The sequence below is a fragment of the Chiloscyllium plagiosum genome, unplaced genomic scaffold (assembly GCF_037043375.1).
Source record: "Chiloscyllium plagiosum isolate Xiang-an unplaced genomic scaffold, Cpla_swu_hap1 HiC_scaffold_13, whole genome shotgun sequence".
In the NCBI taxonomy this organism is placed as follows: domain Eukaryota; kingdom Metazoa; phylum Chordata; class Chondrichthyes; order Orectolobiformes; family Hemiscylliidae; genus Chiloscyllium; species Chiloscyllium plagiosum.
The window spans coordinates 80271250-80283597 of NW_028270151.1; the positions used below are offsets into that span (position 1 = coordinate 80271250).

The 12348-nt window shown below is 59.9% G+C and overlaps 1 protein-coding gene across 2 annotated transcripts in view; it reads left to right on the forward strand.

Annotated features, from left to right (window-relative positions):
* The window catches only part of sned1 (sushi, nidogen and EGF-like domains 1), a 167787-nt gene that overhangs the window by 61341 nt on the left and 94098 nt on the right, over positions 1-12348 (forward strand). The window lies entirely within an intron of this gene.

A 12348-nucleotide genomic window follows, 5' to 3' on the forward strand; every position in this document is an offset into this window, starting at 1 on the left:
GGTGTGGGGGGTGGGACTCTGTGAGACATCAGTGTGGGGTGTGACAAGCTGTGGGACATTGGTGTGGGGTGTGGGACGCTGTGGGATATCGGTGTGGGTACTCTGTGGGACATCGGTGTGGGGTGTGGGACACTGTGGGACATCGGTGTGGGGTGTGGGACGCTGTGGGTCATCGGTGTGGGACACTGTGGGTCATCAGTGTGGGACGCTGTGGGTCATCGGTGGGGGACATTGTGGGACATCGGTGTGGGACGCTGTGGGTCATCGGTGTGGGACATTGTGGGACATCGCTGTGGGATATCGGTGTGGCGTGTGGGACGCTGTGGGATATCGGTGTGGCGTGTGGGTCGCTGTGGGATATAGGTGTTGGACGCTGTGGGATATTGGTGTGGGGTGTGGGATGCTGTGGGACATCGGTGTGGGGTGTGGGATGCTGTGGGACATCGGTGTGGGGTGTGGGACGATGTGGGATTTCGGTGTGGGGTGTGGGATGCTGTGGGACATCGGTGTGGGGTGTGGGATGCTGTGGGACATCAGTGTGGGGTGTGGGACGATGTGGGATTTCGATGTGGGGTGTGGGATGCTGTGGGACATCGGTGTGGGGTGTGGGATGCTGTGGGACATCGGTGTGGGGTGTGGGACGATGTGGGATTTCAGTGTGGGGTGTGGGATGCTGTGGGATATCGGTGTGGCGTGTGGGACGATGTGGGATTTCGGTGTTGCACGCTGTGGGATATTGGTGTGGGGTGTGGGATGCTGTGGGACGTCGGTGTGGGACATCGGTGTGGGACGCTGTGGGTCATCGGTGTGGGACATTGTGGGACATCGGTGTGGGACGCTGTGGGTCATCGGTGTGGGACATTGTGGGACATCGGTGTGGGACGCTGTGGGTCATCAGTGTGGGACATTGTGGGACATCGGTGTGGGACTCTGTGGGATATCGGTGTGGCGTGTGGGACGCAGTGGGATTTCGGTGTGGGGTGTGGGATGCTGTGGGATATCGGTGTGGCGTGTGGGACGATGTGGGATTTCGGTGTTGCACGCTGTGGGATATTGGTGTGGGATGTGGGACGCTGTGGGTCATCGGTGTGGGACATTGTGGGACAACGGTGTGGGACGCTGTGGGTCATCGGTGTGGGACATTGTGGGACATCGATGTGGGACGCTGTGGGATATCGGTGTGGTGTGTGGGACGCTGTGGGATATCGGTGTTGGACGCTGTGGGATATTGGTGTGGGATGCTGTGGGACATCGGTGTGGGGTGTGGGATGCTGTGGGCCATCGGTGTGGGGTGTGGGACGATGTGGGATTTCGGTGTGGGGTGTGGGATGCTGTGGGACATCGGTGTGGGGTGTGGGATGCTCTGGGACATCGGTGTGGGGTGTGGGACGATGTGGGATTTCGGTGTGGGGTGTGGGATGCTGTGGGATATCGGTGTGGCGTGTGGGACGATGTGGGAGTTCGGTGTTGCACGCTGTGGGATATTGGTGTGGGGTGTGGGATGCTGTGGGACATCGGTGTGGGGAGTGGGACGCTGTGGGACATCGGTGTGGGGTGTGGGACGCTGTGGGATATCGGTGTGGGGTGTGGGATGCTGTGGGACGTCGGTGTGGGACATCGGTGTGGGACGCTGTGGGTCATCGGTGTGGGACATTGTGGGACATCGGTGTGGGACGCTGTGGGTCATCGGTGTGGGACATTGTGGGACATTGGTGTGGGACGCTGTGGGTCATCAGTGTGGGACATTGTGGGACATCGGTGTGGGACTCTGTGGGATATCGGTGTGGCGTGTGGGACGCTGTGGGATTTCGGTGTGGGGTGTGGGATGCTGTGGGATATCGGTGTGGCGTGTGGGACGATGTTGGATTTCGGTGTTGCACGCTGTGGGATATTGGTGTGGGGTGTGGGACGCTGTGGGTCATCGGTGTTGGACATTGTGGGACAACGGTGTGGGACGCTGTGGGTCATCGGTGTGGGACATTGTGGGACATCGATGTGGGACGCTGTGGGATATCGGTGTGGTGTGTGGGACGCTGTGGGATATCGGTGTTGGACGCTGTGGGATATTGGTGTGGGATGCTGTGGGACATCGCTGTGGGGTGTGGGATGCTGTGGGCCATCGGTGTGGGGTGTGGGACGATGTGGGATTTCGGTGTGGGGTGTGGGATGCTGTGGGACATCGGTGTGGGGTGTGGGATGCTCTGGGACATCGGTGTGGGGTGTGGGACGATGTGGGATTTCAGTGTGGGGTGTGGGATGCTGTGGGATATCGGTGTGGCGTGTGGGACGATGTGGGAGTTCGGTGTTGCACGCTGTGGGATATTGGTGTGGGGTGTGGGATGCTGTGGGACATCGGTGTGGGGTGTGGGACGCTGTGGGACATCGGTGTGGGGTGTGGGATGCTGTGGGATATTGGTGTGGGGTGTGGGATGCCGTGGGACATCGGTGTGGGGTGTGGAATGCTGTGGGATAATGGTGTGGGGTGTGGGACGCTGTGGGAGAGTGGTGTGGGGTGTGGGACACTGTGGGACATCGGTGTGGGACACTGGGACATTGGTGTGGGGTGTGGGACACTATGGGATATCGGTGTGGGGTGTGGGACACTGTGGGATATCGGTGTGGGACGCCGTGGGATGTCTGTGTCGGGTGTGGGTCATCGGTGTGGGACACTGGGACATCGGTGTGGGACACTGGGACATTGGTGTGGGACACTGTGGGATATCGGTGTGGGGTGTGGGACACTGTGGGACATCGGTGTGGGGTATGGGACACTGTGGGACATCGGTGTGGGGTGTGGGACACTGTGGGACATCGGTGTGGGGTGTGGGACACTGTGGGACATCGGTGTGGGGGTTGAGACACTGTGGGACATCGGTGTGGGACACTTTGGGATATCTGTGTGGGGTGTGGGACGCTGTGGGATGTCTGTGTCGGGTGTGGGTCATCGGTGTGGGGTGTGGGACACTGTGGGACATCGGTGTTGGGTGTGGGACACTGTCGGATATCGGTGTGGGGTGTGGGTCAGTGTGGGACATCGGTGTGGGGTTTGGGACACTGTGGGACATGGGTGTGGGACACTGTGGGACATCAGTGTGGGGTTTGGGACACTGTGGGTCATCGGTGTGGGGTGTGGGACACTGTGGGATATCGGTGTGGGGTGTGGGACGCAGTGGGATATCGGTGTGGCGTGTGGGTCGCTGTGGGATATCGGTGTTGGACGCTGTGGGATATTGGTGTGGGGTGTGGGATGCTGTGGGACATCAGTGTGGGGTGTGGGACGATTTGGGATTTCGGTGAGGGGTGTGGGATGCTGTGGGACATCGGTGTGGGGTGTGGGATGCTGTGGGACATCGGTGTGGGGTGTGGAACGATGTGGGATTTCAGTGTGGGGTGTGGGATGCCGTGGGATATCGGTGTGACGCGTGGGACGATGTGGGATTTCGGTGTTGCACGCTGTGGGATATTGGTGTGGGGTGTGGGATGCTGTGGGACATCGGTGTGGGACGCTGTGGGACATCGGTGTGGGACGCTGTGGGTCATCGGTGTGGGACTTTGTGGGACATTGGTGTGGGACTCTGTGGGATATCGGTGTGGCGTGTGGGACGCTGTGGGATTTCGGTGTGGGGTGTGGGATGCCGTGGGATATCGGTGTGGCGTGTGGGACGATGTGGGATTTCGGTGTTGCACGCTGTGGAATATTGGTGTGGGGTGTGGGACGCTGTGGGTCATCGGTGTGGGACATTGTGGGACAACGGTGTGTGACGCTGTGGGTCATCGGTGTGGGACATTGTGGGACATCGATGTGGGATGCTTTGGGATATCGGTGTGGTGTGTGGGACGCTGTGGGATATCGGTGTGGTGTGTGGGACGCTGTGGGATATCGGTGTTGGACGCTGTGGGATATTGGTGTGGGATACTGTGGGACATCGGTGTGGGGTGTGGGATGCTGTGGGACATCGGTGTGGGGTGTGGGACGATGTGGGATTTCGGTGTGGGGTGTGGGATGCTGTGGGACATTGGTGTGGGGTGTGGAATGCTGTGGGATAATGGTGTGGGGTGTGGGACGCTGTGGGAGAGTGGTGTGGGGTGTGGGACACTGTGGGACATCGGTGTGGGACACTGGGACATTGGTGTGGGGTGTGGGACACTATGGGATATCGGTGTGGGGTGTGGGACACTGTGGGATATCGGTGTGGGGTGTGGGACGCCGTGGAATGTCTGTGTCGGGTGTGGGTCATCGGTGTGGGACACTGGGACATTGGTGTGGGACACTGTGGGATATCAGTGTGGGGTGTGGGACACTGTTGGATATCAGTGTAGGGTGTGGGACACTGTTGGATATCAGTGTAGGGTGTGGGATGCTGTGGGACATCGGTGTGGGGTGTGGGATACTGTGTGATATCGGTGTGGGGTGTGGGACACTGTGGGCTATCCGTGTGGGGTGTGGGACACTGTGGGATATCCGTGTGGGGTGTGGGACACTGTGGGACATCCGTGTGGGGTGTGGGACACTGTGTTATCGGTATGGGCTGTGGAACAGTGTGGAATATCGGTGTTGGGTGTAGGACACTGTGGGACATCGGTGTGGGACACTGGGATATCGGTGTGGGGTCTGGGACACTGTGGGAGATTGGAATGGTGTGTGGGAGACTGTGGGACATCGGTGTGTGGTGTGGGACGCTGTGGGATATCGGTGTGGGGTGTGGGACGCTGTGGGATATCGGTGTGGGGTGTGGGACGCTGTGGGATATCGGTGTGTGGTGTGGGACACTGTGGGATATCGGTGTGGGGTGTGGGACGCTGTGGGATATCGGTGTGTGGTGTGGGACACTCTGTGACATCGGTGTGGTGTGTGGGACGCTGTGGGATATCGGTGTGGGGACTCTGTGGGATATCGGTGTGTGGTGTGGGACACTGTGTGACATCGGTGTGGTGTGTGGGACACTGTGGGATATCGGTGTGTGGTGTGGGACACTGTGGGACATCGGTGTGGGGTGTGGGAGGCTGTGGGTCATCGGTGTGGGACACTGTGGGTCATCGGTGTGGGACGCTGTGGGTCATCGGTGGAGGACATTGTGGGACATCGCTGTGGGATATCGGTGTGGCGTGTGGGACGCTGTGGGATATCGGTGTGGCGTGTGGGTCGCTGTGGGATATCGGTGTTGGACGCTGTGGGATATTGGTGTGGGGTGTGGGATGCTGTGGGACATCGGTGTGGGGTGTGGGATGCTGTGGGACATCGGTGTGGGGTGTGGGACGATGTGGGATTTCGGTGTGGGGTGTGGGATGCTGTGGGACATCGGTGTGGGGTGTGGGATGCTGTGGGACATCGGTGTGGGGTGTGGGACGATGTGGGATTTCGGTGTGGGGTGTGGGATGCTGTGGGACATCGGTGTGGGGTGTGGGATGCTGTGGGACATCGGTGTGGGGTGTGGGACGATGTGGGATTTCAGTGTGAGGTGTGGGATGCTGTGGGATATCGGTGTGGCGTGTGGGACGATGTGGGATTTCGGTGTTGCACGCTGTGGGATATTGGTGTGGGGTGTGGGATGCTGTGGGACGTCGGTGTGGGACATTGTGGGACATCGGTGTGGGACGCTGTGGGTCATCGGTGTGGGACATTGTGGGACATCGATGTGGGACGCTGTGGGATATCGGTGTGGTGTGTGGGACGCTGTGGGATATCGGTGTTGGACGCTGTGGGATATTGGTGTGGGATGCTGTGGGACATCGGTGTGGGGTGTGGGATGCTGTGGGCCATCGGTGAGGGGTGTGGCACGATGTGGGATTTCGGTGTGGGGTGTGGGATGCCGTGGGACATCGGTGTATGGTGTGGAATGCTGTGGGATAATGGTGTGGGGTGTGGGACGCTGTGGGAGAGTGGTGTGGGGTGTGGGACGCCGTGGGATATCGGTGTGGGGTGTGGGATGCCGTGGGACATCGGTGTGGGGTGTGGAATGCTGTGGGATAATGGTGTGGGGTGTGGGACGCTGTGGGAGAGTGGTGTGGGGTGTGGGACACTGTGGGACATCGGTGTGGGACACTGGGACATTGGTGTGGGGTGAGGGACACTATGGGATATCGGTGTGGGGTGTGGGACACTGTGGGATATCGGTGTGGGGTGTGGGACGCCGTGGGATGTCTGTGTCGGGTGTGGGTCATCGGTGTGGGACACTGGGACATCGGTGTGGGACACTGGGACATTGGTGTGGGACACTGTGGGATATCGGTGTGGGGTGTGGGACACTGTGGGACATCGGTGTGGGGTGTGGGACACTGTGGGATATGGGTGTGGGGTGTGGGACACTGTGGGACATCGGTGTGGGGTGTGGGACACTGTTGGATATCAGTGTAGGGTGTGGGATGCTTGGGACATCGGTGTGGGGTGTGGGACACTGTGGGACATCGGTGTGGGGGGGTGAGACACTGTGGGTCACCAGTGTGGGACACTTTGGGATATCTGTGTGGGGTGTGGGACGCTGTGGGATGTCTGTGTCGGGTGTGGGTCATCGGTGTGGGGTGTGGGACACTGTGGGACATCGGTGTTGGGTGTGGGACACTGTCGGATATCAGTGTGGGGTGTGGGTCAGTGTGGGACATCGGTGTGGGGTTTGGGACACTGTGGGACACTGTGGGACATCAGTGTGGGGTTTGGGACACTGTGGGTCATCGGTGTGGGGTGTGGGACACTGTGGGATATCGGTGTGGGGTGTGGGACGCAGTGGGTCATCGGTGTGGGGTGTGGGACGCTGTGGGATATCGGTGTGGCGTGTGGGTCGCTGTGGGATATCGGTGTTGGACGCTGTGGGATATTGGTGTGGGGTGTGGGATGCTGTGGGACATCAGAGTGGGGTGTGGGACGATGTGGGATTTCGGTGTGGGGTGTGGGATGCTGTGGGACATCGGTGTGGGGTGTGGGATGCTGTGGGACATCGGTGTGGGGTATGGGACGATGTGGGATTTCAGTGTGGGGTGTGGGATGCCGTGGGATATCGGTGTGGCGTGTGGGACGATGTGGGATTTCGGTGTTGCACGCTGTGGGATATTGGTGTGGGGTGTGGGACGTTGTGGGTCATCGGTGTGGGACATTGTGGGACAACGGTGTGGGATGCTGTGGGTCATCGGTGTGGGACATTGTGGGACATCGATGTGGGACGCTGTGGGATATCGGTGTGGCGTGTGGGACGCTGTGGGATATCGGTGTGGTGTGTGGGACGCTGTGGGATATCGGTGTTGGACGCTGTGGGATATTGGTGTGGGATACTGTGGGACATCGGTGTGGGGTGTGGGTTGCTGTGGGACATCGGTGTGGGGTGTGGGACGATGTGGGATTTCGGTTGTGGGGTGTGGGATGCTGTGGGACATTGGTGTGGGGTGTGGAATGCTGTGGGATAATGGTGTGGGGTGTGTGGACGCTGTGGGAGAGTGGTGTGGGACACTGGGACATTAGTGTGGGGTGTGGGACACTATGGGATATCGGTGTGGGGTGTGGGACACTGTGGGATAATGGTGTGGGGTGTGGGACACTGTGGGACATCGGTGTGGGACACTGGGACATTAGTGTGGGGTGTGGGACACTATGGGATATCGGTGTGGGGTGTGGGACACTGTGGGATATCGGTGTGGGGTGTGGGACGCCGTGGAATGTCTGTGTCGGGTGTGGGTCATCGGTGTGGGACACTGGGACATCGGTGTGGGACACTGGGACATCGGTGTGGGACACTGGGACATTGGTGTAGGACACTGTGGGATATCGGTGTGGGGTGTGGGACACTGTTGGATATCAGTGTAGGGTGTGGGACACTGTTGGATATCAGTGTAGGGTGTGGGATGCTGTGGGACATCGGTGTGGGGTGTGGGACACTGTGGGACATCGGTGCGGGGGGGTGAGACACTGTGGGTCACCGGTGTGGGACACTTTGGGATATCTGTGTGGGGTGTGGGATGCTGTGGGATGTCTGTGTCGGGTGTGGGTCATCGGTGTGTGGTGTGGGACACTGTGGGACATCGGTGTTGGGTGTGGGACACTGTCGGATATCGGTGTGTGGTGTGGGTCAGTGTGAGTCATCGGTATGGGGTGTGGGACACTGTGGGATATCGGTGTGGGGTGTGGGACGCAGTGGGTCATCGGTGTGGGGTGTGGGACGCTGTGGGATATCGGTGTGGGGTGTGGGACGCAGTGGGTCATCGGTGTGGGGTGTGGGACGCTGTGGGATATCGGTGTGGGGTGTGGGACACTGTGGGACATCGGTGTGGGGTGTGGGTCAGTGTGGGACATCGGTGTGCGTTTTGGGACACTGTGGGACATGGATGTGGGACACTGTGGGACATCGGTGTGGGGTTTGGGACACTGTGGGTCATCAGTGTGGAATGTGGGACGCTGTGGGATATCGGTGTGGGGTGTGGGATGCAGTGGGTCATCGGTGTGGGGTGTGGGACGCTGTGCGTCATCGGTGTGGGACGCTGTTGGATATCGGTGTGGCATGTGGGACGCTGTGGGATTTCGGTGTGCGGTGTGGGACACTGGGATATCAGTGTGGAATGTGGGACGCTGTGGGATATCGGTGTGGGACACTGGGATATTGGTGTGGGGTGTGGGATGCAGTGGGTCATCGGTGTGGGGTGTGGGACGCTGTTGGATATCGGTGTGGGACACTGGGATATTGGTGTGGGGTGTGGGATGCTGTGGGACATTAGTGTGGGGTGTGGGACACTGGGATGTCGGTGTCGGAAGTGGGTGACTGTGGGACATCGGTCTCGGGTGTGGGACACTGTGGGATATCGGTGTGGAGTGTGGGACATCGTTGTGGGGTGCTGTGGGACATCGGTGTGGGACACTGTGGGATTTCGGTGTGGGGTGTGGGATGCTGTGGGATATCGGTGTGGGACACTGGGATATCGGTGTGGTGTGTGGGACGCTGTGGGATATCGGTGTGGGACACTGTGGGTCATCAGTGTGGAGGGTGAGACAAGGTGGGACATCGGTGTGGGGTGTGGGACACTATAGGTCATCGGTGTGGGGTGTGGGACTTATTAGGTCGTCGGTATAGGGTGTGGGACACTGTGGGATATCGGTGTGGGGTGTGGGACACTGTGGGATATCGGTGTGGGGTGTGGGATACTGTGTGATATCGGTGTGGGGTGTGGGACACTGTGGGCTATCCGTATGGGGTGTGGGACACTGTGGGATATCCGTGTGGGGTGTGGGACACTGTGGGACATCCGTGTGGGGTGTGGGACACTGTGTTATCGGTATGGGCTGTGGAACAGTGTGGGATATCGGTGTTGGGTGTAGGACACTGTGGGACATCGGTGTGGGACACTGGGATATCGGTGTGGGGACTCTGTGGGATATCGGTGTGGGGTCTGGGACATTGTGGGACATCGGTGTGGGGTGAGGGACACTGTGGGACATCGGAGTGGGGTGTGGGACACTGGGATATCGGTGTGGGGTGTGGGACACTGTGGGAGATTGGAATGGTGTGTGGGAGACTGTGGGACATCGGTGTGTGGTGTGGGACGCTGTGGGATATCGGTGTGGGGTGTGGGACGCTGTGGGATATCGGTGTGTGGTGTGGGACACTGTGGGACGTCGGTGTGTGGTGTGGGACACTGTGGGATATCGGTGTGTACTGTGGGATGCTGTGGGATATCGGTGTGTGGTGTGGGACGCTGTGGGACATCGGTGTGGTGTGGGACGCTGTGGGACATCTGTGTGTGGTGTCGGACGCTGTGGGATATCGGTGTGGGGTGTGGGACACTGTGGGATATTGGTGTGTACTGTGGGATGCTGTGGGATATCGGTGTGTGGTGTGGGACGCTGTGGGATATCGGTGTGGGACACTGTGGGACATCGGTGTGGGGTGTGGGACACTGGGACATCGGTGTGGTGTGTGGGACGCTGTGGGATGGCAGTGTGGGGTGTGGGACACTTTGGGACTTCGGTGTAGGGTGTGGGACACTTGGATGTTGGTGTGGGGTGTGGCACACTGTGGGATGTCAGTGTTGGGTGTGGGAGACTGTGGGATATCAGTGTGGGGTGTGGAACATCGGTGTGGGACACTGTGGGACATAGGTGTAGGGTGTGGGACACTGGGATGTCGGTGTGGGGTGTGGGACACTGTGGGATATCGGTTTATGGTGTGGGACACTGTGGGACACTGTGGGACATCGGTGTGGTGTGTGGGACACTGTGGATCATTGGTGTGGGACACTGTGGGATATCGGTGTGGGGCTTGGGACACTGTGGGATATCGGTGTGGGGTGTGGGACGCTGTGGGACATCGGTGTGGGGTGTGGGACGCTATGGGATATCGGTGTGGGGTGTGGGATGCCGTGGGACATCGGTGTGGGGTGTGGAATGCTGTGGGATAATGGTGTGGGGTGTGGGACGCTGTGGGAGAGTGGTGTGGGGTGTGGGACACTGTGGGACATCGGTGTGGGACACTGGGACATTAGTGTGGGGTGTGGGACACTGTGGGATATCGGTGTGGGGTGTGGGACACGATGGGACATTGGTGTGGGGACGCTGTGGGATATCGGTGTGGGACACTGTGGATCATCGGTGTGGGGTGTGGGACAATGTGGGATATCGGTGTGGGGTGTGGGACACTGTGGATCATCGGTGTGGGGTGTGGGACACTGTGGGATATCGGTGTGGGGTGTGGGACACTGTGGATCATTGGTGTGGGGTGTGGGACACTGTGGGTCATTGGTGTGGGGTGTGGGACAATGTGGGACATCGGTGTCGGGTGTGGGACACTGTGGATCATCGGTGTGGGGTGTGGGACACTGTTGGACATCGGTGTGGGGTGTGGGACACTGGGGTCATCGGTGTGGGGTGTGGGACACTGTTGGACATCGGTGTGGGGTGTGGGACACCATGGGTCATGGGTGTGGGGTGTGGGAAACTATGGGTCATCGATGTGGGGTGTGGGACACTGGGATATCGGTGTGGGGTGTGGGACACTGTGGGACATCGGTGTGGGGTGTGGGACACTGGGGTCATCGGTGTGGGGTGTGCGACTCTTGGTTATCGGTGTGGGGTGTGGGACACTGTGGGACGTCGGAGTGCAGTGTGTGTCATCGGTGTGGGGTGTGGGACACTGGGTTATCAGTGTGGTGTGTGGGTCACTGTTCGACATCGGTGTGGGTTGTGGGACACTGTGGGACATCGGTGTGGTGTGTGCGACACTATGGGACATCGGTGTGGGGTGTGGGACACTGTGGGACATCGGTGTGGGGCGTGGGACACTATGGGACATCGGTGTGGCGTGTGGGACGCTGTGGGACATCGGTGTGGGGCGTGGGACACTATGGGACATCGGTGTGGGGCGTGGGACACTATGGGACATCGGTGTGGCGTGTGGGACGCTTTGGGACATCGGTGTGGGGTGCGGGACGCTGTGGGACATCGGTGTAGGGTGTGGGATGCTGTGGGATATCGGTGTGGGGTGTGGGATGCTGTGGGATATCGGTGTGGGGTGTGGGACACTATGGGACATCGGTGTGGGGCGTGGGACACTGGGATGTCGGTATGGGGTGTGGGACATTGTGGGTCATCGGTGTGGGACACTATGGGAGATCGATGTGGGGTGTGGGACACTGGGATATTGGTGTGGGGTGTGGGACGCTGTGGGATATCGGTGTGGCGTGTGGGACGCTGTGGGACATCGGTGTGGGGTGCGGGACGCTGTGGGACATCGGTGTGGGACACTATGGGACATCGGTGTGGGACACTATGGGACATCGGTGTGGGGTGTGGGACGCTGTGGGACATCGGTGTGGGGTGCGGGACGCTGTGGGACATCGGTGTAGGGTGTGGGACACTATGGGACATCGGTGTGGGGCGTGGGACACTGGGATGTCGGTATGGGGTGTGGGATATCGGTGTGGGGTGTGGGACATTGTGGGTCATCGGTGTGGGACACTATGGGAGATCGATGTGGGGTGTGGGACACTGGGATATTGGTGTGGGGTGTGGGGCGCTGTGGGATATCGGTGTGGGGTGTGGGATACTATGGGACATCGGTGTGGGGCGTGGGACACTGTGGGATGTCGGTATGGGGTGTGGGATATCGGTGTGGGGTTTGGGACATTGTGGGAGATTGGTGTGAGGTGTGGAACGCTGTGGGATATCGGTGTGGGGTGTGGGACACTGTGGGTCATCGGTGTGGGGTGTGGGACACTGTGGGTCATCGGTGTGGGGTGTGGGACACTGTGGGACATCGGTGTGTGCTGTGGGACGCTGTGTGATATTGGTGTGAGGACGCTGTGGTTTATTAGTGTGGAGTGTGGGACACAGTGGGGCATCGGTGTGGGGTGTCGGACACTGTGGATTATCAGTGT